The 25,406-nt window shown below is 35.0% G+C and overlaps 1 protein-coding gene and 1 pseudogene across 1 annotated transcript in view; both read left to right on the forward strand.

The window, feature by feature from the left end:
* Positions 1 to 25,406, forward strand: part of CALCR (calcitonin receptor) — a 134,274-nt gene that overhangs the window by 32,223 nt on the left and 76,645 nt on the right. The window lies entirely within an intron of this gene.
* On the forward strand, positions 14,476 to 14,626 carry LOC118972674 (U4 spliceosomal RNA; annotated as a pseudogene).

A 25,406-nucleotide genomic window follows, 5' to 3' on the forward strand; every position in this document is an offset into this window, starting at 1 on the left:
AGAATACACAACAGGCAAGTATCGGAGCCAGGGTATAATCCTAGGTCACATACGTCTGATTCCAGAGACTGTTAAGGAGAATTATTGATTTTGTGGGAACACATCTTCTTTTAATCATGCATTTATCAACCAACAAAGATTTATTAAGTGCCTCACTCTTCCTGGGACACTCAGCTGAAAAATTGTGATTATATAAATCCATACTAGATTCTTGTCCTCCAAAGCTCATAATCAAAATGGGATAAATCATATACAATGCAGTATTATTAACCATTGTCACCAGGTGGCTAAGAGTAGATCTTAAAAGTTCTCATCAAAATTTTTAAAAATTTTATAACTATATATGCTGACAGATGTTATTAGACTTACAGTGATTATTTGCAATGCAGACAAATATCAAATCATTGTTGTATACCTGAAACTAATGTTATATAGCAGTTATAGCTCAATAAAAAGATACAAATAAATAAAATAATCATGACTCCCCTAGATAGCAAACAAGATAGTGAATATATAAAAATGATACATTAGCCAAACAAGTGGTAGTGAATAAATCTAGACTATTATGAGCTAAGACAATTTGCAGAAAACTTCAGAAAGGAAATGGGACTTTGATTTAAGTGACTGGGATTTCATAAATCTTTAATGCTGGGGTGCTGGGGATTTGTACATGAATTTTTTTAAATATAGAAGGAAATTATTTTGGGGAACTTTTGTAACACATCAACATGTTATAACATGTTTACTAAATAAAGCATATAAGGTCTATAAGTTCAAATTCTTCTAGTACCTAAGAAACATAAGACCTGGAGAGAACATAGAGTGGAGATTCTTCATCTGAGACTTCTGGTCTCTAGAAGAATCTTTCTCAGTATGGTGTAGTCTTCATACACCAATGTCACTTAGGGTTTGTTAAAAATGCAGATTCTAAGTCCCTCCTCAATTGCATTCATTGACTATCTCAGGGAGTTGGTCTCAGGAATCCACTCTTTAAACAAACACCTGAGAAGATTGCTATTTCAACAACCGCTATCCTGGAGGATGCACACAGGCTGTGAGGTAGAGCGTAGCCTGAAGCAATGCACACCGTCTTGAACTTGTGCGCCTGTCTGCCTGGAGAGAGGCTCCATGGCTTCCATCCATCAGATTTTCAAAAAGGTCTGTGATCCAAAAATAAGGCTGAGAATCACTAGAATACAGGCAAGAAAGCTAAGATATTTTAAAGATAGAGAAACAGAATGCTTTCAGTGTTAAGGGGATGAGAACTGTCCAGCCCAGGATAAGAACACCAACCTGAGGGCAGATCTGATCATGCAGAGATGTTAAATGGATGTCAGTGCTGACCAAGAGCTTGCTGCCTCTACTGAACGTGGAAGAAAAATAACTATCATAAAACTGCAGCAGAAAGAATTGAGACAGGAAGTAAACACTTTTCCACACTAAAAATATGGGGAATACCCCAGAGGGTGGGAATAAACTAGATAATCACCCATCCAGAGAGTCAGACACACTAAAAGGTAGATTATTCAGGTCTGTCTGCTTTTTCAGAAAATACAATTATGCATTCTTGGTTGGTTTTATTATTACAGTAACCGCAATGGTCCCAATAAAGGAAGAGCCTTTATGGCATTTCAGGTATTTTGAATGTTTAGGCTTATTAAAAATTAAATTTTAAGTTAGTCCCTTAGGATGTTTTCTATGGCCTTCATTAATTATCCATCATCAAAGCAAAATGATCACTGCAACAATTCAGCGGATCAGTTAGTGATTTTTATAAAAGATGTGTTAGTATTTATTAGTTTCATGGATGCTCATTTAAAATGAAGAAAATTGTTTCACTTCCTCTTAATATTAGTTTATTTCTTTAATTTATTTTCAGAGAGCTCCAAACTTACAGAAAAGTCACAAGAATAGTATAAGGAATTCCTATATATCCTTTAGCCAAATTTACCAATCCATTTCTTTGCCATTTTTCATAATTATTTTTTGATCCATTTAAGAATAAGTTGGAAACATTTTGCTCCCTTGCCCTAAAGTACTTCGGTGTGTATTTTATAGGAATAAGTATATCCTCTTTCACACCACAGGACAAAATCAGGACATTTAACCATGATATTTATTTACTAATATTATTATTTATCCACATTTTAACTAAATGTCCATATTTAATAAATATGTCCAAATTTAATAAACAAATGTCCATATTTAAATTCCATCACTAGTTTTTTATATCAAGAATGACCCAAAGGAAACTTTATTTAAAAACTGGAAGAAAATTAAGAGGTCACAAAACATAATAAAAGAAACAAAAAGCTTTCCTCTTGGGGAAAAAAAAGATTGTGCTCTTTACCATTCTCTATCATTTTTACAGATTTCATTTTTTATCATGTCAGAGAAGCTCACAGTTTTCTGCAAGGTCTCTAGTTTTTCTTTCTAAAATCAGTTAACAGGAAATATTAAAATTTCTTAAACAGAAGTGTATGACACAGTAAGACAGATCTCTTTAAGCTGATCTGTACAGGAAAAACAAAATTAATGCCCAGGACTAGTGACAAAGTGCACCACTCACTTTCACGAAGTAGCATGTGTCTATCTGAGGGCAAAAAGCATTTAGCATAGAAAACAGCGATCAGAATTTATCTTGCACTTTGAAGATGCTCTTATAGTTCTTTCATGAATTTGCAGCTTAAAATCAATGACTAGAATCTACTGCTATTGTGTGGGTGAGGGGGATAAAAGGGTGCAAAAATTCTCAATAATAATATAAGTTGGCCATGGGGATGGTAATACAGCATAGAGAATATAGCCATTGATTCTGTAATATCTTTCTATGTTGACAGATAGTAACTGGACTAGTGGGGGTGAGGATTTAGTAATACAGGTAACTGTTGAACCATTGTGTTGTACACTTGAAACCAATATAAGATGGCATATCAATGATACTTCAATAAAAATAAAAATTCAGTAACTAGAAGCAAGAAAGAACTTCTGGACAGCCTCACCAGTTAACTTATTCCTGCTCCTCATACAGAATAGCATAATACTAACCTGAATGCATTCTCTATCTCAGTATATGCGCTTAACACATATGATATTAAATAAATGGGTAAAATTATTCAATTCAACAAAGGTTCAGAAGACTGAAATTTGAGAGACTGGATATAATCAGTCCAGACCTCTTTATTTTTTAATTGGAACATTCAGTTTCTAACCAGAGAACTTTAAATATCATGGCGTTAGCTGACAGAGTTAAGCCTGGTTTGGTAGTTCCAAAACTCCCATACCGTGGCTTAGTGTGCACCTAACTTCATAATTAGCTTAGAGAAATTATCACACTGCCTTTTAGACCACAAACAAGAGCTTGAAGAGTATTTACAGCCCTGAGTAGATAAGCCAAAGTTATTTACTTCTGGTTTTCAAGATGAAATTCTTTGGCAATTTTCTATACATCTCAAGTGAAAACTACTGAGTCAAGGAAAACTATCTTTTGGTCTCCATGAGAACACTGAGTCTTTTATTCACTCCTTCGGACACTGTGAACTTGAGTTTACTGATGGAAGCAGCAGCATGATGATAATCATTCTCTGTATATTAGCTTTCAGTTTATGAAAAAATGTAGCACACACGGTGCCGTGTGATCCTCTCACTTACTCCTGTAAGACAGAGGTTCTCAACACCTCCATTTTTGAATGACTCAGGTTTGCAATTCCTGAGCAAATCTGCACCCTTGTGACCACAGAGGTCACATCTTGAGAGGTAGCATGGCACAGTGGGAAGTGAGTGTGCTCTGGAGGCAGTCTCCTGGCTTACAGATCCTAGCACACTCATGTACTGCCTGTGCAATTTGGGGCAGGCTTCTGACTCTTCACTCAGCTTCACTTTCTACTCGTTCAGCCGCAACTACTCAGACCTGCTTTTTAGGGCTATTGTAAATATTAGAGATAATATGCAATGCTTGCCAAACAGTTGGTAGATTAGCTATTTTGGTACAGGACTGGATGACATTGACAAAATGTTCATAGTCAGCTTTCTCTTTTAGATCATTCTTTTTAAAGTGGCATCTTCAAAATCATTCTTCTCTTAGATAAAGGCATCTTTTGCTAACCAATGGTGCTTGATTTGTTTTCCACTTGGAAACGTGGGATAGAGAGCTGCTCTCTGGCATGATGAGAGTATCTATACCAACTGCTAAATAAACATCAGGAAGGTAAAAACAAACTGCTGCTAAACTCATGAAAAATGGCCCTTAGATTTATTTCCCAAAGAAATAACATTCATGGTAGAAAAAAAAATGAGTACTTTCTGAATCTATTGCACAAGGAGAAGAGAAGATTAAAATGTTGATAGTTTATCCCTGTAAGGTTTAGATACACTTAGCCACTAAACCTCATGAGCAAAGGACTCTATCTTCCAATCTCCTATAATCAAAGTGAAACCAGAGTAAAATCATGGGATGAACAGCCTTTTATTTCCATGTGTTTCCCCACCCTAACTTCCCAGTTCATGTCTAAGCATCCAGTGCCAAGTCCTTTTTATCTTTCCTTCAGTATCCTTTCCCATTGAGACCTCATCTCTGATGTTTCCTTAACACAAAAACATAAAAATCAGTAACAGTTTAGTGCTTTAACCCTCCTTTAGCCTTTGCATTTCAACAGAGGTCAAAGGTCAATATTCAATTGAAAACTTGAGCATAAGTTGTAAAAAAAAAAAGTCAGGCTTCTGAAGGAAAGGATACCATATTAGGAAGATGATTAGGATTTCTTGCAAAAATAGTCATGTTGTGTGATTGGTGCTGAGCCGTATCTTGGGCATTTTAGTTAATACAGGAAAAAAGAGAGCATCCATCGGACACACTTTTGGCTTATTCAAAATGAAAATCACACATCTGAGCCCCTTGGGAAAGAGAGTATTCTTCAATTTAATTACCTATTTTATCAAGTAAGATAAGAATAAAAATGAGAAAATCGGCACCTTTGTCTTCTAAAATGTTATTCCTGGTGCAAACTTTCAACTTTAATCCCTCAGACTTCACAAGATGTGTTTCTAGGGACTGTCCCACTGAATACTTGGCAGAGTCCTGGCAGACCAATATCATTATCATCCTTGTTTTGTGAAAGCTCAGAAAAGAAAGTAGTTAAGGTTGAATACGTCGTTATCAGCAGAGCTAAGGCTAGAATTAACATAACCTATTCAGTGGACTATTTACTGAGTGCCTATTGCAGCCAAGTCCCCTACCACCCAACCCTGCTGGGCTTTCCTCTTTATTATTGCAAGATTTCTTCTCTGGCCTTTGTATGGCAGAGGAAAAGGGGTCATGCAACCTTTCATTGCACTAATGTCAAGGGTTGACCAAGAGGGAGAGGGATTTGGCTCCTCCAGCTTGCCACCCCCACCCCTACTGGGTGAAGCCTCTGGCTGTATTCCCCAGGTTAGATTGCATGTTCCTAAAAGGAAGAAGACAAGAGCTCTTCTCTTCATCTAGAACTGTAAATTCTTCGGAGGCTTTTACCCATATCTTTTTTGAGCAGAAAAGTACTCTTGAAATTGGCCAAACTAACTAAAGGGATTGACAGTCAACCAACTAGAACATCTGATCACTTTCTTCCTAAATTTAAGTCCAGCACTAATTTTAACCATGATCCAAAAAAGTCTTGGTTCTCTGTGGCTCCTGTGCATACCAGAATCACATGAGGGAAAGCCAAGGCACCATTCTTCTGACTGCTTTGGCAGTACGTTGATCTTCTGTAAAGCATATCAGTCAAATAAATTAATCTTACATCTAGTTTGCCAAGCATTTCTTCATTGACCAGGAAATGGGATATTAGTCTTTTATATCAGTACAATGAATACTCATGTCTTTTCTGAGATTTTTCTACTTTGGACATGAGCAGCAGGGGCTCTATGATATATAGGTGTATTGAACTCCTGCAAAGTCCTCTGGGTCTTTTGGCAAAGGAGCACCCCTGCCATTTTTATTCTAAAGAATTGCATCCATAGGCCACAATCTGTCCACCATTCCCAAATCTAGCCAGATGGACTGTTAGTGGGTCTGTTCTAATTTGGGAACCATTCCAGTTCTGAAATAAAGTGCCTTAATAACTTTTTTCCATGTGTGTCAGCCATTGACTGAGGTTTTGGCCCACCACAAAGAGCAATTATGCAGCTTTTTCATTACTATCATTATCCATCTGTAAAACTTCCTGTCAATAAACTGTATTCTCTGCTGCTTGGTATCTTTTTTTAACCTAACCTCCTGAATATCATTCTACTCTGACTAAAGTAAATACAACAGAAGGGCTTGTATAGACTAATGGATGTAATGACTAGTGGATAGTGGAGAAGACTGTAAAAGAGTGGCACGAGATTTCCCCTGTCTTCTGCACTATCCCTCTCTTAGAGCTAAACCCTGCCAACACTGGTTATAAATCTCTTTGGGGTTTGTGGGTATAGCTATTTATTATAGAGCCTGCACCTGGTTTTAAATAAACTTAATCATAAAATATCTTCCCCATGACATCCCAAATATATAAAGAGCTTACACACCTCAACAAAAAGCAAATAATCCAATTAAAAAATGGGCAGAGGATTTGAACAGACACTTCTCCAATGAAGAAATTCAGATGGCAACAGGCACATGAAAAGATGCTCCACATTGCTAATCATAAGAGAAATGCAAATTAAAACCACAAAATATCACCTCACACCAGTTAGGCTGGCCACCACCCGAAAGACAAACAATAGCAAATGAAGGTGAGGATGTGGAGAAAAGAGCACCTTAATACACTGATGGTGGGAATGTAAATTAGTTCAACCATTGTGGAAAGCAATATGGAGGTTCCTCAAAAAACTCAAAATAGAAATAACATTTGACCCAGGAATTCCATTCCTAGGAATTTACCCTAAGAATGCAGGAGCCCAGTTTGAAAAAGACATATATACCCCTATGTTGATCACAGTGCTATTTACAATAGCCAAGAAATGGAAGCAACTTAAGTGTCCATCAGTAGATGAATGGATAAAGAAGATGTGGTACATATACACAATGGAATATTATTCAGCCATAAGAAGAAAACAAATCCTACCATTTGCAACAACATGGATGGAGCTAGAGGGTATTATGTTCAGTGAAATAAGCCAGGCAGAAAAAAGACAAGTATCAAATGATTTCACTCATCTGTGGAGCATAAGAACAAAGCAAAAACTAAAGGAACAGCAGCAGACTCACAGAACCCAAGAATGGGCTAACAGTTACCAAAGGGAAAGGGACTGCGGAGGGTGGGAAGGGAGGATAAGGGGAAAAAGGGGCATTACGATTAGCACACATAATGTAGGGGGAGGGGCACAGGGAAGGAGGTACAACACAGAGAAGACAAGTAGTGATTCTATAGCATCTTGCTGTGCTGATGGACAGTGACTGGAATGGGGAATGTGGTAGGGACTTGATAATGGGGGAAGTCTAGTAACTATAATGTTGCTCATGTAATTGTAGATTAATGATTCCAAAATAAAAAATATACATATCTTCCCCAAAATTGAGATGGAGTGAAGTTTTAAAGTAGTAAGAAGTTTATTTTATGACATTTTATTCACTCACACAGTTATGACAATTATTTCTGCACGACTATCTATAGAGAGTATTCAGTAGTGTTCTTATCAGCAAAACTCATACTCTTCTTACAGTTTGTGTAAGTTGTTTTTCCTTACTCTCATAAAGAATGGTATTTTTAATTTGGTGCGAATTTAAACCACATTCTGAGCTTTGTTGATATGCTCAGTATACTGAATATTCTTCAGCTTTAATTTAAAACCTTCTGTGATAATTCACTGTTGACGAGTTCATCATATTAAAAAAGTTCTGCTACACATTGAATTTTGATTAAGACTTTGGCCACCAAGTTTTTGGGTTGTTTCAATTATCCTAAAACTAGAGGTTTCTTTTTTGTTTGTTTTTAAGCTTCCAGTAACAGTGGCTTTCACAGTTGGTACTGTTGACATGGAAACCAATATAAAGAATGAAAAGAATAAAAGAAAGATTAAAATAAAGTAAATATAATTGTTGTTATGACCACATATATTCATAGACCCATGAAGTTCTGGAATTATTTTGAAGAGTATAAAAAATAAATTCAAGGAAAAGGAATATTTTTCATGTTGTCTCCCTCCAATTTGCTGATTTCTCTATCTTCCAAGATGGTTTGTGATTTTTCAGCTCTTTTGTGTAATATGTAAAGGTAATGTATGATTGAAGAAAATATTTTTGAAGTCACAGGGCATGCAAGGTAGACATATGGAACATCAAAGTTGATCATTTAGCATCGCATATCCCTGCCAATATGCAAAGACTTTAACAACAACTCAGCCTAGGTTCCCACACTCAGTAACTTCCATTCCACCATTGCCTAAAGCAAATTCTTCTTCCCAGAGTGAAGTCATATTCAGCATCCATATAGTGATATGTTGATGAATTACTAATTCAAATACATTAACTCTAATGAATTGAAAATGAAGTAATTAAAGAACTAACATCCTGTCCTTGACCACATCATGTTTTATAATTTAAGTAAAATATAAATGTAATAATACTTCAACTTTTACGTTCCACTGTGTTCTCTCCGGAGAGCCTTTTTTTCAGGCACCTCCAAGTAGCATTACAGCAAGCAGAGTTTCTCAATTCTAGCTTGCAGGGGAATCATCTGGAGGGTTTATAAAAACAGTGGTTGCTGGGCCTCACCAACAGAGTTTGGGGCTCAGTTGGTCTGGGGTGGGGTCAAAGAATTTGCATTTATAACACGTTCTCCAGTGGGGCTGCTGCAGCTGCTCCAAGGACGATACTCAGAGAACCACTGGCTTAAAGGACCACCCATCCTTCCAGGACTGGGTTTGCCATCTATCAGCCATTTTGAAAGTTCTAAAATGATCAAAGAATTAATTTCCCCCCCAGATTAATAGAAATAGAATTGACAAATAACACTGTGTAGGGCTAAGGTGTACAATGTGTGGATTAATGAGCAAAGAATTTATATAAAGATCTAAGAAAGAGTATTGATTGGAGATGATTCAAATAGCATCTAATATTACTTCCTGTTTCTAGAGATTCAGAGGTCTTTTCTGAGGTCGTACTGCTTTCCTCAATCAAAGAAGTTGACTACAAATACCTGTATGAATGGTCGCTGTCTGCTCTCTGGAACCTTGCTAATAGAGAACATGTGAAAGATTTTTAATGAATTTTAAAATGCACCACTTATGGATGATCTTAAGCACTTTTATGTAAAGGAAATTATGGGCCTCCTGTATAATATATTACATTAATCCAAATAAATGAAATTGAGCCCACTCTTTTGCGTGATATAGCATTAAAGTTAAAGGTGGGGAGAAAATCTATAGTTACATAATTTATGTAGCTTCTAGAATAAAAAAACTGGTCCACTTGCTGAATCCCCAAATAGGCCCAGCAGTCAAGAAGGGACTGAGGAGTATTCTCCACTGTCAGAAGAGCACATTTCTAACGTTTCTATTAAGAATCGGTCATAGCTTAAACTCAACAAAAATCTGAATACTTTGATTTATAAATTTACAACCTCTGTCTGCCACTGACTTCCTATGAGGATCACTTAACCTCTCAAACACTCTATTTTCTCAGTTGCATAATAAGAGACAATTATATTATTGACCTGTCCCATAATTACTTGAGAACAGGATTAATGGAAAAGAGCTCTTTTCAGAACTTAATTTTCTGGAATAAATAATGTCAATGTACTTATTAGTATATCTGTGCTCCATTTGGTTAACTAGTTTACCCAATAATCCATGCTGTAAAACATGAATAACTGACAGCAATGAAAAAAAGAACTCTCGTTTTACATATAGCAACATTTAAATAGTGAAGTTTGTGAGGTTTTTGCTATTGTAAGAGCAGTATAAATTAAACTGTTATCTCAACACAGAAGAAAATTTTGCCTTTATGTATATCAACATTAATTTTTTTAAAGATATTATTGATATACAATCTTAAGAAGGTTTCACACGAGCAACATTATGGTTTCAACATTCACCCATATTATCAAGTCCCCCCTCCACACACCGCATTGCAATCACTATCCATCAACACTAATTTTTTATTGTACTATCTTTCCAATTACTACACCAAGTATTTTAGAGTGGTGATCACTGACTTTACCACCTCTCCATTCATTCACTTATTGAACAAATATTTTAACACCTAGCATTCTATTTCAACGGTGGCTGGAACTGTGCCCTGATGTAACATTTCACAAAAAAGTTAGGTAAGTCCCAGACATAAAATGTCCAAACATGAAATTAAAAGAGATAAAGAAGACAAATGAACAGATAACCTGCATTTAGGGAATAAGTGATTTAAAAATAAATGAAAAATCATAATATCAAATAATGCAGCTCTTGTTCTTCAAATTGTTGCTTTACTTTGAAACTATATGAAATACATACTTATATCTTAATCAGATGTCTACTTGACACATTTCATTCATTAATCAATTCACCCATGCCTGCAATTGGCATTAAAATACATTAATTTTCCTATAATCACATTTCACACCGCCAGTGCCCACAGCTAGAGAACACCGCATTACTCCAGGAGAAATTAGAGACCAAGGTTTCCTAAAGAAACAAAGCCAAGCATTCCTGTTTCACAAAACCTCCATTAAAGTTAGTTAAATACTGTATCTCAGTTTCAGGCTGTCAGCAACTTGAGTGAGGGTAAATCAGATTTATTCAGGCCATGTGTTATGGAGTAAAATAGAACATTAGTGTTTGGAACTCTGACTTTAGGAATTTTTAGTGTAGATTTTCCTGTGTGTGTAATTTATTCTTTCGAGGCTAAATATGAGCAAGACATATTTCTAAATCTTTTCCCATGGAAATCTTTTAAAATTATAGTATATTTTCTAATAAAATAATTTTGATATATTTAAATGGAAATTATTGTTTTAGAGCTTATATCATAAAATTTTAAATTTCACAGCAATTTCCTCAACATTATTGTGTACTTTGGACTGTACACTGTGCAATGCTCTGGCGATGCAGAAAAGAGCAGCGGCTAGAGGTAGACCTGAAAGTGTTCAGGCTAGTGTCAATCCTTGTTAGTAGTGTACAAAATTTATTTAAACATAATAGACTAAATCTTTTGGGCTAATGAGAGGTATAGAGCATTACTGAGCAGTTTTAGTCTCTGAGGAAAAAAGACTAGTATTTCAGAGCGGTGGGCAATGTCGTCTTATACTCTGGAAACTCAAATAAGCCATTAATTACTATGCTTCTTGAATAAGCTTACTAAATTAAATTTAAAATGTTCACACTTTGAGGCAATGAGTAACAAAAATTTCAGCCCTGTAATTAAAACTGAGTAGGTCTGTTATCTCCAAAGATGCCTCAGCCTTAACCATTTTAATCCTGAATGTAGCATTTCCTTTCCCACTAAGGCAAACCTACTGAAGGAGCACAGAATTCTGGTGGGCTTCTGTTTAGTGAAGTGCTTCTGCTGTTTATGTTTACTTTTATAATCACTATGGGCCATTGTTTTGTCTCAGAAACTTATATACAATGTTTTGAAGCAGGAAAAATTTTGGATACTCTCTTTTAAGAATCATTCAGTTATTTTCTGAATAAGTCTACATATTTCAGTTGTCATCTGTAGTCAGAGATTTAAAAAAATATTTTTAACAAAAAATTTATTACTCAAATATCACAAATTATAAAACAGATTGTTACATTTTCAAATGATATTTTTATACATTTGCAGCATTTATAGTTTGAAAGTAATTAAAGATTAGAACTATAAAGATTGTTGGAATACCTTATAGATACACAATATTTACATATAAAATTTGAATATAAATCTATACTTTTTAATGAATAGTATATACTATATATTAACTTATAAAAATGTCATGTATATAAACTTTTATAAATATGGATTTATGTGTCTATTTTAGTACATAAAAATATAAGTAAATATGACATAGTATATATATATATATGTGTACGTGTATATATATATATATATATGTATATATATATCCTCTGAAATTCACTCATTTGCCAAGCTACCTATTTGACAGAGAAGTAAGAAGATATGTTACTGAGTGAATTTGAAATTCTGTTAAGTTTTAGAACTTTTTTGCATATAATCACTCCTTATAAAGAAAAATACATTTGATAATACAAACCTAAATTTGGGAGAGAGCAGTCCTGTAGGAAAAATAGATTTTTTTTCTGAAACCTATTTTATTTTGTTCCAGAGTTTTGTGCTCTTTGGAACAATTTAGTTCACCTTGTATCAAAAGAGCTAAACTAAGGCCACGTATTCTGGGAATGGAATAACCCAGAGCTAGAAAATTGGTATCTTATACTTGTTTGTAATCCTATACTGTCAAACATTGACTCTCTCTCTCTCCTTTTTAAAAAAATATCTTTTGTTGAAGATATTGAATAAATTTCTAAAGCTTTGTAGTTATGTTATAATAACTAACATCTTGTATTGAGAAACACATGAAATCATTTTATTTCTTTTTATAATAATTTGCTGTTTAAACTGTATGATCTTCCTGAATGGAATAAAATTTCATTTTACATTATTTTATATTCTCCAGAATATCTTGAAAGCCTTCTTATTCACACTCTTTATGACCATACTTAAATAACCATATATACAAACATAAGTGATTTAAAATATTCACTATAAATTGCAATTTAATATTTTCCTTTACCTTGTCTCTGAATCAGTATTGGTAATACTTTATCTTTTTGTTTCCCTTTCTTTACACTGTTCTAAGAGTGTATTGACCACTTATCTCTAAGGGACAATAACAGTGTGATTAATTGATACAAACAAAAGAATAAATGCCAACACGGACGGTGTCCCACCATGCTCTGCTGCTGTTTAGCAGTGTCATTCTGAGGAAAACTGCTTCATCACCCAGGGGCCAAGCTCCCTCACCTAAATAAACAAAAAATCCAGTTCACATAAATGGATACTATTGGCTTTTTCTGTATTTTATAGCACATGAATCCTTTTGGAATAGTGGTTTCTAATCTTTATATTGACTCCTCCTCAGAATAGCTCATTGAGAAATATCCATCATTTCTAATCACATTTCACCTGCTCTTGTTTAATTCCTATGTCTAAAAGTGGCAATAGAAGCAAAAGAGTGAATTCCAAATTTACTCATTTTTTTCCACTTGGATTAAGCACTGATTTCCCCACACACAATAATTCTTTTCCAAAGAGCACTCAGTCTCTTTTAAATTAATATGAAAATGTCTCTAAAATACATAAAGAACATTAACCAAAAAAAGAAAATTTGAAGCTATTACTGAAATATTCTATAGTCAAAGAATTAATCAGTGAATGGAAGCCATACACATTTTGCAATGCATATAGAGAAGTATTCTAGATGTAATAAAGACGTTTCTCAGAATGCTAGAAAAAGGAAAGGAAAAAGAAGAGGAAGGAGGGAAAATTTAAGGATTAACACTGATTGACTATCTAAATCCTAACTTGTTTTTAAACTTTGAAGTTGACAAATTTACTAGACTAAAATCTCCAGCCTCGATCTCAATGAGGACACTGCTGTACTGAAGGGAAAGCTTGCCACCCAGCAACCTGGATCCTTTAGCTTGGTGTTTGGCATACACACTATAACCTACCCTATCATCTGCTCTTAGCCTTAACTTGAAAGTCTCTCTGCCTTTATGGGATAGTTATTTCATGTTGTTAGTCTGAACATAGTTCTGAGAAGTCCAATCAGGTACCTTTGGAGATAGCTTACAAGTCTGTAGTGGCCTGGCAACTTCTGTTAAACTAAATCCAGATTCTTTAAGAAATTTAAATAATTGGAGCAAAGTACAGCAGAGAGTTAGTGTTAAAATGTCATGTTTTTCATTATTTCTTGAATTGGTCAAATAGAAAGATAGGAGTGTCTGTAACAGGAAAAAGATTGGAATGCGTGATTTCTAAAAGATTATTACAAAATTACAAGAAAAGATTACCATTTACTAAGTCTCAAGATTTGAGATTAATATTTGACCATAAGACTTTCTCAGTAATGATAATTATATGAACATCTATGAAATACTTGCTAGTATTCAGGCATTTCTCTAGGTAAATTGCATGCATTAATTCCTTGAATTCTCTAAACAACACTGTAAGTTACATGCACTCCTGCAAGTGTCAGTCTCTCCATCTTTAAAAATAAAAGTCTACTATAAATATTTACCATTTTTTTTAAAGATGGAGAGACTGACACTTGGGGAAGTGATAAGACTTGCCCTAAATATTTTAGTTTCATAGTAGAAACCAATAGAGATACAAAACTCACTTTAAGGCATACTTTATTATGAGTGCCTTTGGAATCAACAGTCTGAAAAAAGATTATGGAGTCTCATCAGCTACTTAGGTACAAAGGATTAAAGATACAAGTATTTATAAAAATTATATACAGCTTTGCACAGTGGCAGTATCGTAGCCAATGAGGTTTATCCGAGGCGCGATTATTGCTAATTGAAAAAAAAAAATTATATACACACATACATCATTTTCATTTGTACTTATTTTGTTTCCTAGTATAATATTTTGATAATTCTATGTGATCAATGGCATATGTAAGCTCCTTGTGAGAAGAGAACACAATCAGCAAGTTTATGGAATTTGGAACTAAATTTGCTTACTTAACCCTCAAAAGCATTTTTCTCCTCAGGCTGAAATAAAATTCATAAATAAAATATATGAGATATAACCTCATCATTTGATTATAACTTGGAAGATAAAATTATAAATATACATACAAAAAAACAAATTAGAAAAAAATAGACCAAAAATATTGGAGGCGGTTGTGATGGGGTAGTGGGACTCTAGCCAATTTTCTTTTTCACTCTACATATACTTTGCATTTTATTTAATGAGTGGTTGTGACCTCTCTGATAAAAAATGTTTAAGGATGGAAATAGGAAATGTAATTATAGAGTGCTATTATCAGAGAGTCTTAGAGTTATAAATATATTATCTAGAACAAATATAAAACGTGGCCATTCATTATAGGAATTTCTAGGCCAGTAACACATATTTGTTGGATTTGGGATCTTAAAATCTCACTACATCAAAAGGAAACCTACCTCTTTTTCAAAATATTAGATATTGGAACTAGATACTAGATTTTTAATACTTACTAGAAACTTCTTTATATTGACCTAATTTTTGCTTCACTATTGTGGTTTAGATTTTAAAATAGGGGAATCATCTTTAGGTTTAAAAAATAATCAAAGGGAATGTTTTCTTATTTACTTTTGAGTGTTGCTTTATCCAAGACACACTGCTGAACACTAATTGGGACTCACTAAGACCAACAGAGTGTGAGTCCTGTCCTCAAAGAGCCCCCAGTCTAGTTGAAGACATGGGACATATATTTGAATAAATGTGGGGAAAAAAATCGAAGACAGAGGGATAGACTTGACTCATTGGTTCACTTAGGAAACATGACTGAAGGCCTAGTAGATGATGAGAAGATGGTGGTCAGCAAGACACCATCTCTGCCTTAGATAACATCGCAGTCCAGTAGAGGAGCTAGGTAAGAAATCCAGGGATTCTGAGACAAAGGTCCTCCTTTATCCATCCCTTTATCTCTAGTTTATTTTTAAAGCTTTCACTAAGCACCCTCTGGACAGCCACCAATAAAAATATAGTGAAGGCTACAGAAGCATATCAAAATAGTGTTTATGGAGGAATGGAGCATGTGGAATAGAGCAGGCAATTGGATTTGAAACTATTTAAAAAGAAAATTCAAAAGTAATTCCTCTAGATTTTAAGTGGTAAGAAAAGAAATAAATTAGAAACCTGATTAAGCCAGGATTAATGGATAATGTATTCTTGAGCATTCATTTCAACAAATAACTTATAAATTATTATGTTCTATTACATTTCAAAGAGATCAGTATTGTGAATCAAGATTTTTAGTAATGCTAATTTAAAACGTTAACATTAATAATGTAGTAGTGGAGTCATCTCAGTTTTCTTAACCTATTTTATATGAACAAAGAAACAGAATAAGCTAATAAATTTAATTATGCTCCATCCTTTGGTTTTTGCTCCAAATGGTTTGCACATTGCATAAGAGAACACACTTTTGACAAATTTTGTTGATATTTTACTACTAGACTTTTTTCTTAATCATTTGCATCTTCCTAAAATTATATTGATGATAGGTATTAGTTTTCATTTAGGCTAATTCATGTTAACCTAATCAGATAGTTAAGGCAATATAAAGGTTCTATATAATGTGACAACAAAATTTATGAAACTTAAATTTACAGAATAAGTAAAACCAAGGAAAGGTTTGGTATGTATGAGTGAAGATGGGAAATCTTTAAAGTCTATAACTTTAAAAAGGTTTTTATATAAGATTCTAAAACACATAGGAGACTATGTGTAGCAGTTAATGAGTAAAACTCACTATTCAGTTAGCATGGTTTAAACTTTTTAGTGAAAAAATTAACATGCTCATTATCTAACAGTTAAATAAAAAATAAACGTATTTTTTCTCTCAATTCTCCAATTCAACTTCCACTGTAAATAATTTCTTTTGTATCCTTCTGGATACTTCTCTGTGAAATGAAAATATATGTTTATTAGAAACACAAATGGGATCAAACTATGAACACTTAATTTTTTTAACTTTGTACATCCTGAGGTTCTTTCTATATCATCCCATAGAGATTGATCTCACTCTTTAATAATTCATGTTCTATTGTGTTATGAAAAATAACTATTCTATAGTTTCCAAACTTCTGCTTTTTCAAAGACTGCTGCAACCACCTTTGTGTGCTCTACACATACTAATGTGACTCTAGTACAAATTTCTAGAACTAGTTGGGTTAACTTTTTATTGTTATTACCCTAAAACACATAGTGTCCCTTCACTCCTACCAACAATTCAAAAATAACGGATACTACCAACATAGGTAAGAAGACATTTTTAGTCTTTGCCAAAAACAGGAGAAAGTTCTTCACATTAATTTGCATTTATTTACTATGAATGGGGTTAATTTCTTATTAATGGAGTTAAATACTTCTTTAATTATGAGTGGAGTTTTTTCATATTTAAAGTGGTTATTTGTATTTTATTTTTATTGAGTGTTTCCTCTTATTTTTTGTTTTTAATAAGGATTTTAGACAATTTTCGGTCATATATGTTGTATTTTTCAGTTCCAGATGTATGTTTTGCTGTTTGTGCATAGGTTTGTGTAGATGGTATTGTAAAGAAATTTTAAATTTCTGTATTGTCAGAATTATCAGTCTTGTCTTTTATGCCTGAGTTTGATATGCTTGTAGGGCTTTTCTGTTCCATAATCATAAAGTATTCATATTTTTATCTGTTTTTAATGTTTCATGTTTTTAGTTTATTTTATCCATCTAAAATTTATTTAGGTATAGGGAATGAAGAAAAAAACTCATTCTTTTCCCAAATGGCTTTATAGTCGTTCCAGCACCATTTATTAAGCAATCCATTTTTTTCCCTACTAATATAAAGTGCCACCTTTACCCCATCATAAATTTGCATGGGGAGTTCGACTTATTTCCGGATTTTCTGTATAGTTATATTGAACTAATCTCTTTTAAAGTTTTCCTTGGGTCAATATTTTATTCAACAAGATTTCCTTATCTTGGATAGAAAATATATCCTTGTTAGCTATGAGATAGAAAGTAATCCTAAGGGGTCAATGAGTCAGGCTGCCTTCATAATAACCACACACAAAGAAGTGTGTGTGTGTGTGTGTGTGTGTGTGTGTGTGTGTGTGTATGTTTAGTATCTTAAATCCTTAACGTTCGAGTAGCTTGGATGTAATAATAACTTAGTTTTCTTTTCTTCCTATATAGTTTCATCACTCTTACTTCTTAGTCATGTAATCCTTTAAGAATTTTAAGATGGCAGCATTGTTATGAATTATTATGCTATATTTAAAAGGTCTTTTCCAAAAGCAGAAATAATAAAAATTTAGGTATACTAATCATTCATAGTTTATAACATATAACTATTGATTCTTCCCTACTATGTAAAGAGATATAATTATTAATGTCATCTAAGTTTTATAGGATGGATATCTGTGCCAGAGATACAAGTCATTAGCCCAGGCTACATGGCTAGCAAATAACAAAAACATCTCAAAGCAAACTCAGATCTTTTGACAGTAACCCACAGCTCTTTCCAGTATTTCAAACTTCCTAAGGTTAGAAGCACTTTCAGAGTTTGGACTTAGTGCCTGGCACTACAATAGGTCTTGCATAATAGAAAAAAAAATCTTCAATTCTGACTCCCTGTGTTAAAATGGAGTCGCCTCAGAAGTTGTATAGATTAGCAGAGGCCAAACTGTGAAATAGTGGCTTGACACCCTCTTGTCAACTTTAGAGTATCCTCTTCTCAAACAGCAGCCATTTCATACTCACATGGTTCTAATGGCCAAAAGCACCCCTATGTTCTACCCAAGCCTGTCCTCCTTGGACTTATTCTCATGCTCCGAACCACAATTCCTTTTCACTTTCAATGCTACGAACTTACAACTCAGCAACCTAAAGTTGTCTCCTAAAAACCTAGAGGAACTTAAGAGTGATACAACATAATTCTCTCCTCTAGGCCATTTATACTTTATGAAGGACTTCTAATAATTGGTTATTACATTCTTATTACAAAAAAGAAATATATCATCTCTTTTGGAAAATAAGTATCATTATGAGAAAACTCACCTATCATTCTATGAAAGGATAATCTTAATCTTTGCATAATAGAACAAGAAGAAAGGGCCTTTAAGTAGAAAGACTTGGGTTCTAGTCCTTTCTTTAGCATTTCCACATTGGGTAATAATGACAGATTCCTTGGGCTCCTAGTCCTGTATGATAGCCTTTATACACATGGTAAAGCATGGGCACATTCCACACGCTGTGTGACTGGAGCATTTCAGCAGATATATTTTCCTAAATTATAGCATTTGCTGTCCCCAGTAAGTGTTCTTGTGAGGTACAATTGAGATCATGTATGTAGAAATCAACTGCAAAATATGATGAAGCATAATATTAAAAAATTCAGAATAATGCATTCTCAGGGATGCTAATCTTTGGGTAAGTCCTTTCTGGTCTCCATTGGTATGAGAGATCTACTCTTGGCATGTAAAGAGATTGAGACTACCACAAACAAATGTGCTAATTATACCACCAAGCTTTGGGCCTTTAAAATAAAAATTATATCATAACATATAATAACAGAGAAGGTTTCCATCTCTGCCCTTGTGCTAAGATTAACCAAAGTTTGTTCTCATTATGGTGAAAGTGGGCATAACTACCCTAAAATAGGTTCTCTTTGTCTTGGCCACACTGGAACTTAATGATTTTTTTATTAAGGTATCATTGATATATACTCCTATGAAGATTTCACAAGAAAAACAATGTAATCACTACATTCACCCATATTATCGAGTCCCCCCGCATACCCCATTGCAGTGACCATCCAGTCACAGAGTCAATACTTGTATTCTCTGTGCTACACTGTCTTCCCTGTGATGCACCCCACACCATGTGAACTAATCATAATACCCCTCAATCTCCTTCTCTGTCCCTCCCTCACCCCTCCCCTTGTTAACCGCTAGTCCCTTCTTGGAGTCTGTAAGTCTGCCGCTATTTTGTGGAACTTACTGATTTTTTCATTGGAATAGTATCACAGCAGAAATAAGTAACTCAGTTGGTAAACAAAGTGGAGCACCTTACATCTATAGGATGTCAGTATCATTTTCCCTGCTTCCAATGCAAGTGAAATCTCTCATGCCTGAGATTCAGAGACTAAAACAAGAAGCTGGCCTTGTGGGTAGAGGTCGAGAACAATTTGATAAGGCCCTTGGTCTCAAAATGTATTAAAGATGAGATCATATAAAAGATTAGGATGAAGTTTCCTGAGCTGTTATAAGAACTAGAGAATGTCAAGTTTCAAGGGACCTTAGACATCAGCTAATAAAGTCCTTTCATTTTATAGACGGGAATCTAGAGTAGTATTTTGATTAGCCTAAAGTGGTGTGGACAAAACCAGGACAAAAATATGGATAAGTAATATCACTTGAATACTAATATCTGTAACTCCAGTAATTATTAGCATTGTCTAAGTTTCCTTCTAAGTTTAGTTTAGTTACAAACACTGCTTATAGGGCACTCCCAAAATGCTATCTCCATCTGCACAGGGTACAGAACTCGTTGATATATATGGATTATATATTTAAAGGAAGCTTTCCATGGAGAAGAAAGAGAGATAGGAATGCTGTGACCCTACTGTTTTTTCACTCTCCCTCTCCCCTTATTTCTTGAATTTGAAAAGTCTTTGCTCACTTGCCTCTGGGATGTCTAAGGCCACATGCCTTAACACTGATGTCCTCAGGACATGCCATGTCATTGCCCATTCCTGTCTTCCTAATCTCTCTGTGCCTCATTTTTTTTTCAGTCTGTAAAACGGCATGACCTACCCCATCCAGAACTGTGAGAATTAAATGAGACAACATATGTAAAGCACTTTGAACATTAATACATAGTAAATGTTAATAATATTAGCTGTTATTATCACCATTGTTTTCATTATTTCCTAAATCCTTTCTTCAAACAGTGTCAGTGAGATACCATTTTTTTAAGGAAGTAAGTCTATTCATAGAGCACAAGGAAAAATCTGGCTGAAGAGCCTGTACATATTATTTGAGATTATTTTTAAAAGCCATTTTCAGAGCAGAATAATTTTGAGATACTATTGAAGACTGTTCTTTATAATTATGACAGAAGTTGGTGTCAAAGATAGCAGGTATATGAACAGAACTTTTTTTAATGTTAAAAATTTTAAAGTTGTTTATGAAAGGAAAAAATTTTACTAGGAATATTCAAGAACCATTCCATAAGTCTGTGAATCTCTTCTAATCTTATTGTACAAAGGAAGAAAGGTTATTATCTTAATTCTATAAGCTTTCTAATGACTTTCTACTTGTCTGACTGCAACTGGGCTCTCTTGCTGACTTACTAGGCTTTATAGAAGCTACATTCTTTAATTACAGTTTATTCTCAAAGAGAAATAGAATACGCCCAGGTCACAATTAAAATAAGTGTCTATATATTGAATGCTTATTGCATTAGATGTTTTATAGATCCAACCTCCTTGGAGTTCATGTGAACACTGCAAGGCAGGCATTACAACGCCCATTTTTCAAATGAGAAAATGGAGCCTTAGAGAGACTGACTGACTTTCCCAAGGTCACACAGCTCATAAATGCCATAGTGGGGACCTCAAACCTAGGTCTGTCATCTCACAATGCCATACGGAAAGTTTAAAAAGTTTTATTGAAAAAACAACATTCTAGAATATATTGTCTTTTAAAAAAGAGATAAATATTAAGATTAAAACATGAAAACTCAGATGAATGGGAATAAAACAAATTTCTTTTTAAACCAGCTGTTTTGCAAGAAACCAGTGGTTCTGTATTGCAGTATTCAAGTGTCCCAGCAAATAAAAACGTATTATTTTATTTAGTAGATGTTAAGACTTTTTTTCTTTCATTTTAACATTTATTAACATGAATGATTAGCTTGATCTTCCTAGACAGTAATATTTGTCAGATCCTCCATGGAGCACTTGAGGCTTCTAATTGTCCTTTGGGATGACGCATACCCCAAGTTCCTCTGAAGCCAGTATTGCTTTAAGACCATTGCAGAAGCACAGGGCGGAAGGGGTCTGGATTCACACGCAGGTGAGGGCCAGGTCTCTAGGCTTTCCTGGGCATGCAGGGCATTATGGAAGAGCAGCTGCCTCCTGCAGCGGCTCTGTCTGGCTTTGGGAATGTCCACCCCTCTGGAGGATGTTAACGATCTCTCCGGCCTTCATGGGGCCTCTGGTGTGCCTTAAATATGTTGATTGATCCATAGCAGGTTCTACTGCCTTCTTGATTACCTGCTAGTTCCTCAGTACAGTAATCACACGTTGGAAGGAAAGTGGTTATCATAAATTATGTCAGTGTTTCCATTTACCAAGACAAAAAAAGGTCAGAGTGCTATTTAGAACCAGATCATTTGCTGTGGGATCATAGGATACTCTAGCATGTGTAAGGGGCAGATGCAGCTAGGATGCATGGAGCTCTTTAAAAACTGCTGAAGAGCCTCTTCCACTCTGAGTGTTACTTTTCAATTAGACTTTTCAGATTGTCTGTATATGTCATAGTAATTCATACTATAAAAATAATTATCTTAAATATTTTAGGATCTCCAGCTGGATTTAATTATGAGGGTACCCCTGTGTTAGACCCATCAAATCATTGTCAATTCAACATAAATTTCACAAAAAGTCCCATGCTACATATATTTTTGAGGCTCTGAATCAATTTTATAACAAATTATTGTGCCACAAAACAAGAGAAATGCTTTTCTAAAATGAGGGTACCATTGTGAGGTACTGGAAAAATGAAAATGTGGACTATAGAATCAGAAAAACAGGTTTGAATTTAGGCTCTGCCTCTTTACTAAATGGAAAACTTTGAATAAGTCTCTTAATCTGTCTGGATTGATTACCCTGAAAAACTATTTTGAAGTCCAAGTAGATCAATGTGTAATTACCATACTGAGGAACTAGGCAGGTAATCATGCAGTTTCTTCCTCAATGAAATGAAGATGCCATCTGCCACACATGGTGGTTGTGGAGGTAATACCAAGCCACCAACAATTTTGACTTTACAATGGTTACCAGTACCCTACAACTCCATCCCCAGTCTCACTCCATTCCCCTCCCACTGGGAAGCAACTTCTATGTGTCATTCCTAAATTTCTAGCTATCTCCATTTTCCAGTCACCTGTGTTTGTGTCCCTAAGCAATACATATCCATTTTTTTCACCTTGAATATTTTTACATTTATCTTTCTGTTCTCACATCCTCCATAAAGTCTTTCCCAATTCTCCAGTCCCCAGGCTCCCTGACTGTCTCTGCCTCTATGATTGCTCTTTCCCAACCTACTCTCCAAATAGATTCTGTCACTTTCCCAATTAATACTCTAGAGGTTCTCTAGTTCTCTTGGGCCAGGCTTAGAGATGAAGGATTTGATGTAACATATGCAAACTTCAGTGTCATTCCTAGCTTTTCTTAAAAGACTGACTAAAGGAGCTTTAATTAAAAGTTCCCTTCAGAAAGCCTTGTTGCTTCTTCACGGACGCCTCTCTGGCACACTAGGGAAAGGTGGGGTCATCACAGAACTATCCCAGAGAAGCCTTCTGTCAGTGAAAGATGACCCCACCTTAGTATTTCCTAGAGTCCTTTCCTGCCAAGGCTAAGTTCCTCATGTTACTCCAAACCAGGAAATGTTGATCTACTTGGACTTCAAAAATAGTTTTTCAGAGAAGACACATGTTTATATCATCAGTGTAAATGATTTAAGGTATTTACTACTCTATCCTGAGTTCCACTCTAATCAGTGAAATAATATAAATGCCTTTGCTCACAGTAGGGAAATTTATAGGGGAAAAAAAATCTCAAAAACCTTCAGAAAAGTTTAAGATATAGTTATTCATAAAATCATCCTGAAAATCTCTTCTAGAGTCAACAAATAGTTCAAGTATTCAAATATAATGCTAAATATGATTATAGAGAAGTTTTAGATCAAACTAGTGATGTAACCAAACTGTATTTTTATGTATTCAGCTATAAAAATCCACAATTTGAAATTAGAATTAATATTACCAATTTTACCATAGAGATTTTTCAGTTTTGTATTTAAAATTTCATGATATTTTGATATCATATATAAGTTATTTTATACTCAGTCCTTACTCAGGGACATAGTCTACAAATGCAACACTGCTCTTGGAACAAATAAGACTCACTTGATGGAATCATTTCCATGGAAATAAACTGGGAACTTCAGTATTTGGCAGAAAGCTAATCTCTAAATGTACATATTCCAAATGTGGTTTCGGCCAAAATCTTTAGAAAGAAAATAAAGCTAGTTTTTGCTTTGAAAGCAGTTGATCTCCAAAGTTTTAAAATGATTCTAAATTGGAATTTTTTGCTGAGTTGTCTTGAAAGTTTTTTCATTTTCTTTTGTTTTTGTCATATGTACTACAAGGTCCAAAAGGATGTAGGGCATCTGTTTATTTATGTGGTATGAGATTAGGAAACCTGTTAGATTTTAAGAACCACATTAGGATCTTCTTCCAAGATAACAGTATCATATTTCTATAACTTGAGTCTCAGAGTTGCCCGCAAACTCTTGAGAGAATGGCTCCCCCAAAATTAGATTTTCAGTAATGAGCAAGCTCAGACCTCATTTCCTGTCGTGAAACCAATGTTGTTGGGGGCAAGAGATTTTGGGAAAGGAATTTTACCTTGCAATCTTACTGGTCCCTCTCTGCCCTTACCTTGCAATCTAACGGATCCCTCTCTGCCAGCATGGCACCACTGGGCCTGGCTCTCAGCCACAGGTCTCTCAAAGGCAGAGTACAAACACAAAACTTCATTCTTTCTCACTAAAACCAGATCACATTTCAAGTGAACACATTCAGTCTAATTTGCTGAAGGTCATTTTTATCTTACCTGGGCAGATGGGTTGGTGGCTCTGAGAATGTAAACTGATGCCCACTTACCTGGAGTAGATCTTCATTGTGGTTCAGCCCCACAGCATGGGATGTTCTGTGATGTCATGGCTCATTTCTGCCACACAGGATTTTTAACATAGATGCTGGATTTTCTATAATCAAGAAAGAAGCATCATATAATGTTCTTAAAATTTTCTAAAAATAACTATTTCCCTCATTTAAGAATCATTTTGTTTTTAAAAATTAAAAATCATACCAGATGCTTCCTGACAGAGAAGTTCCATTTTCCTCTTGTCTCGCTAAATGCCTCACCTCAGGGTTTCAGCTCCAGGCAAGTTCCCTCTGGATTCGGTGAGACTGAGAAATGATAATGGAACATTCTTGGGGTGAAAGGGTTTATACCCAGCTTTATTCTGGTGGCAGGTCAAGGGCTAGAATCCCTCTACCTCCAGAGGGCAAGTCTGCACACAGCAAACCGGTCTCTGCCTCCAGAACTCCCCACCGCCTCACAGCCCCATAGCACTGGGTGGAGCTCTTTATACAGAGTCAGTAATAAACCACTGCCCCAACGTGTGCAAGCCTGTGCCTGCAACCACTGCACGTGCGCAGTGGGCGGCAGATGAGGGCCAGGTGAGAATCCTGCCCAGGGAACTTCCATTTTCTCTACACCTGTCTTCTCTATTTCTCTTCAGGTAGATGTCTCAGGGAAAATGAAAGACAAGAGTAAAACAGAGCTAAAAGTTCATTTCATATCTAGCCAGACTTCCTCCCAGGAACTTAAAGAGATGTG

The sequence above is a fragment of the Manis javanica genome, chromosome 6 (genome assembly GCF_040802235.1).
Source record: "Manis javanica isolate MJ-LG chromosome 6, MJ_LKY, whole genome shotgun sequence".
Taxonomy (NCBI): Eukaryota; Metazoa; Chordata; class Mammalia; order Pholidota; family Manidae; genus Manis; species Manis javanica.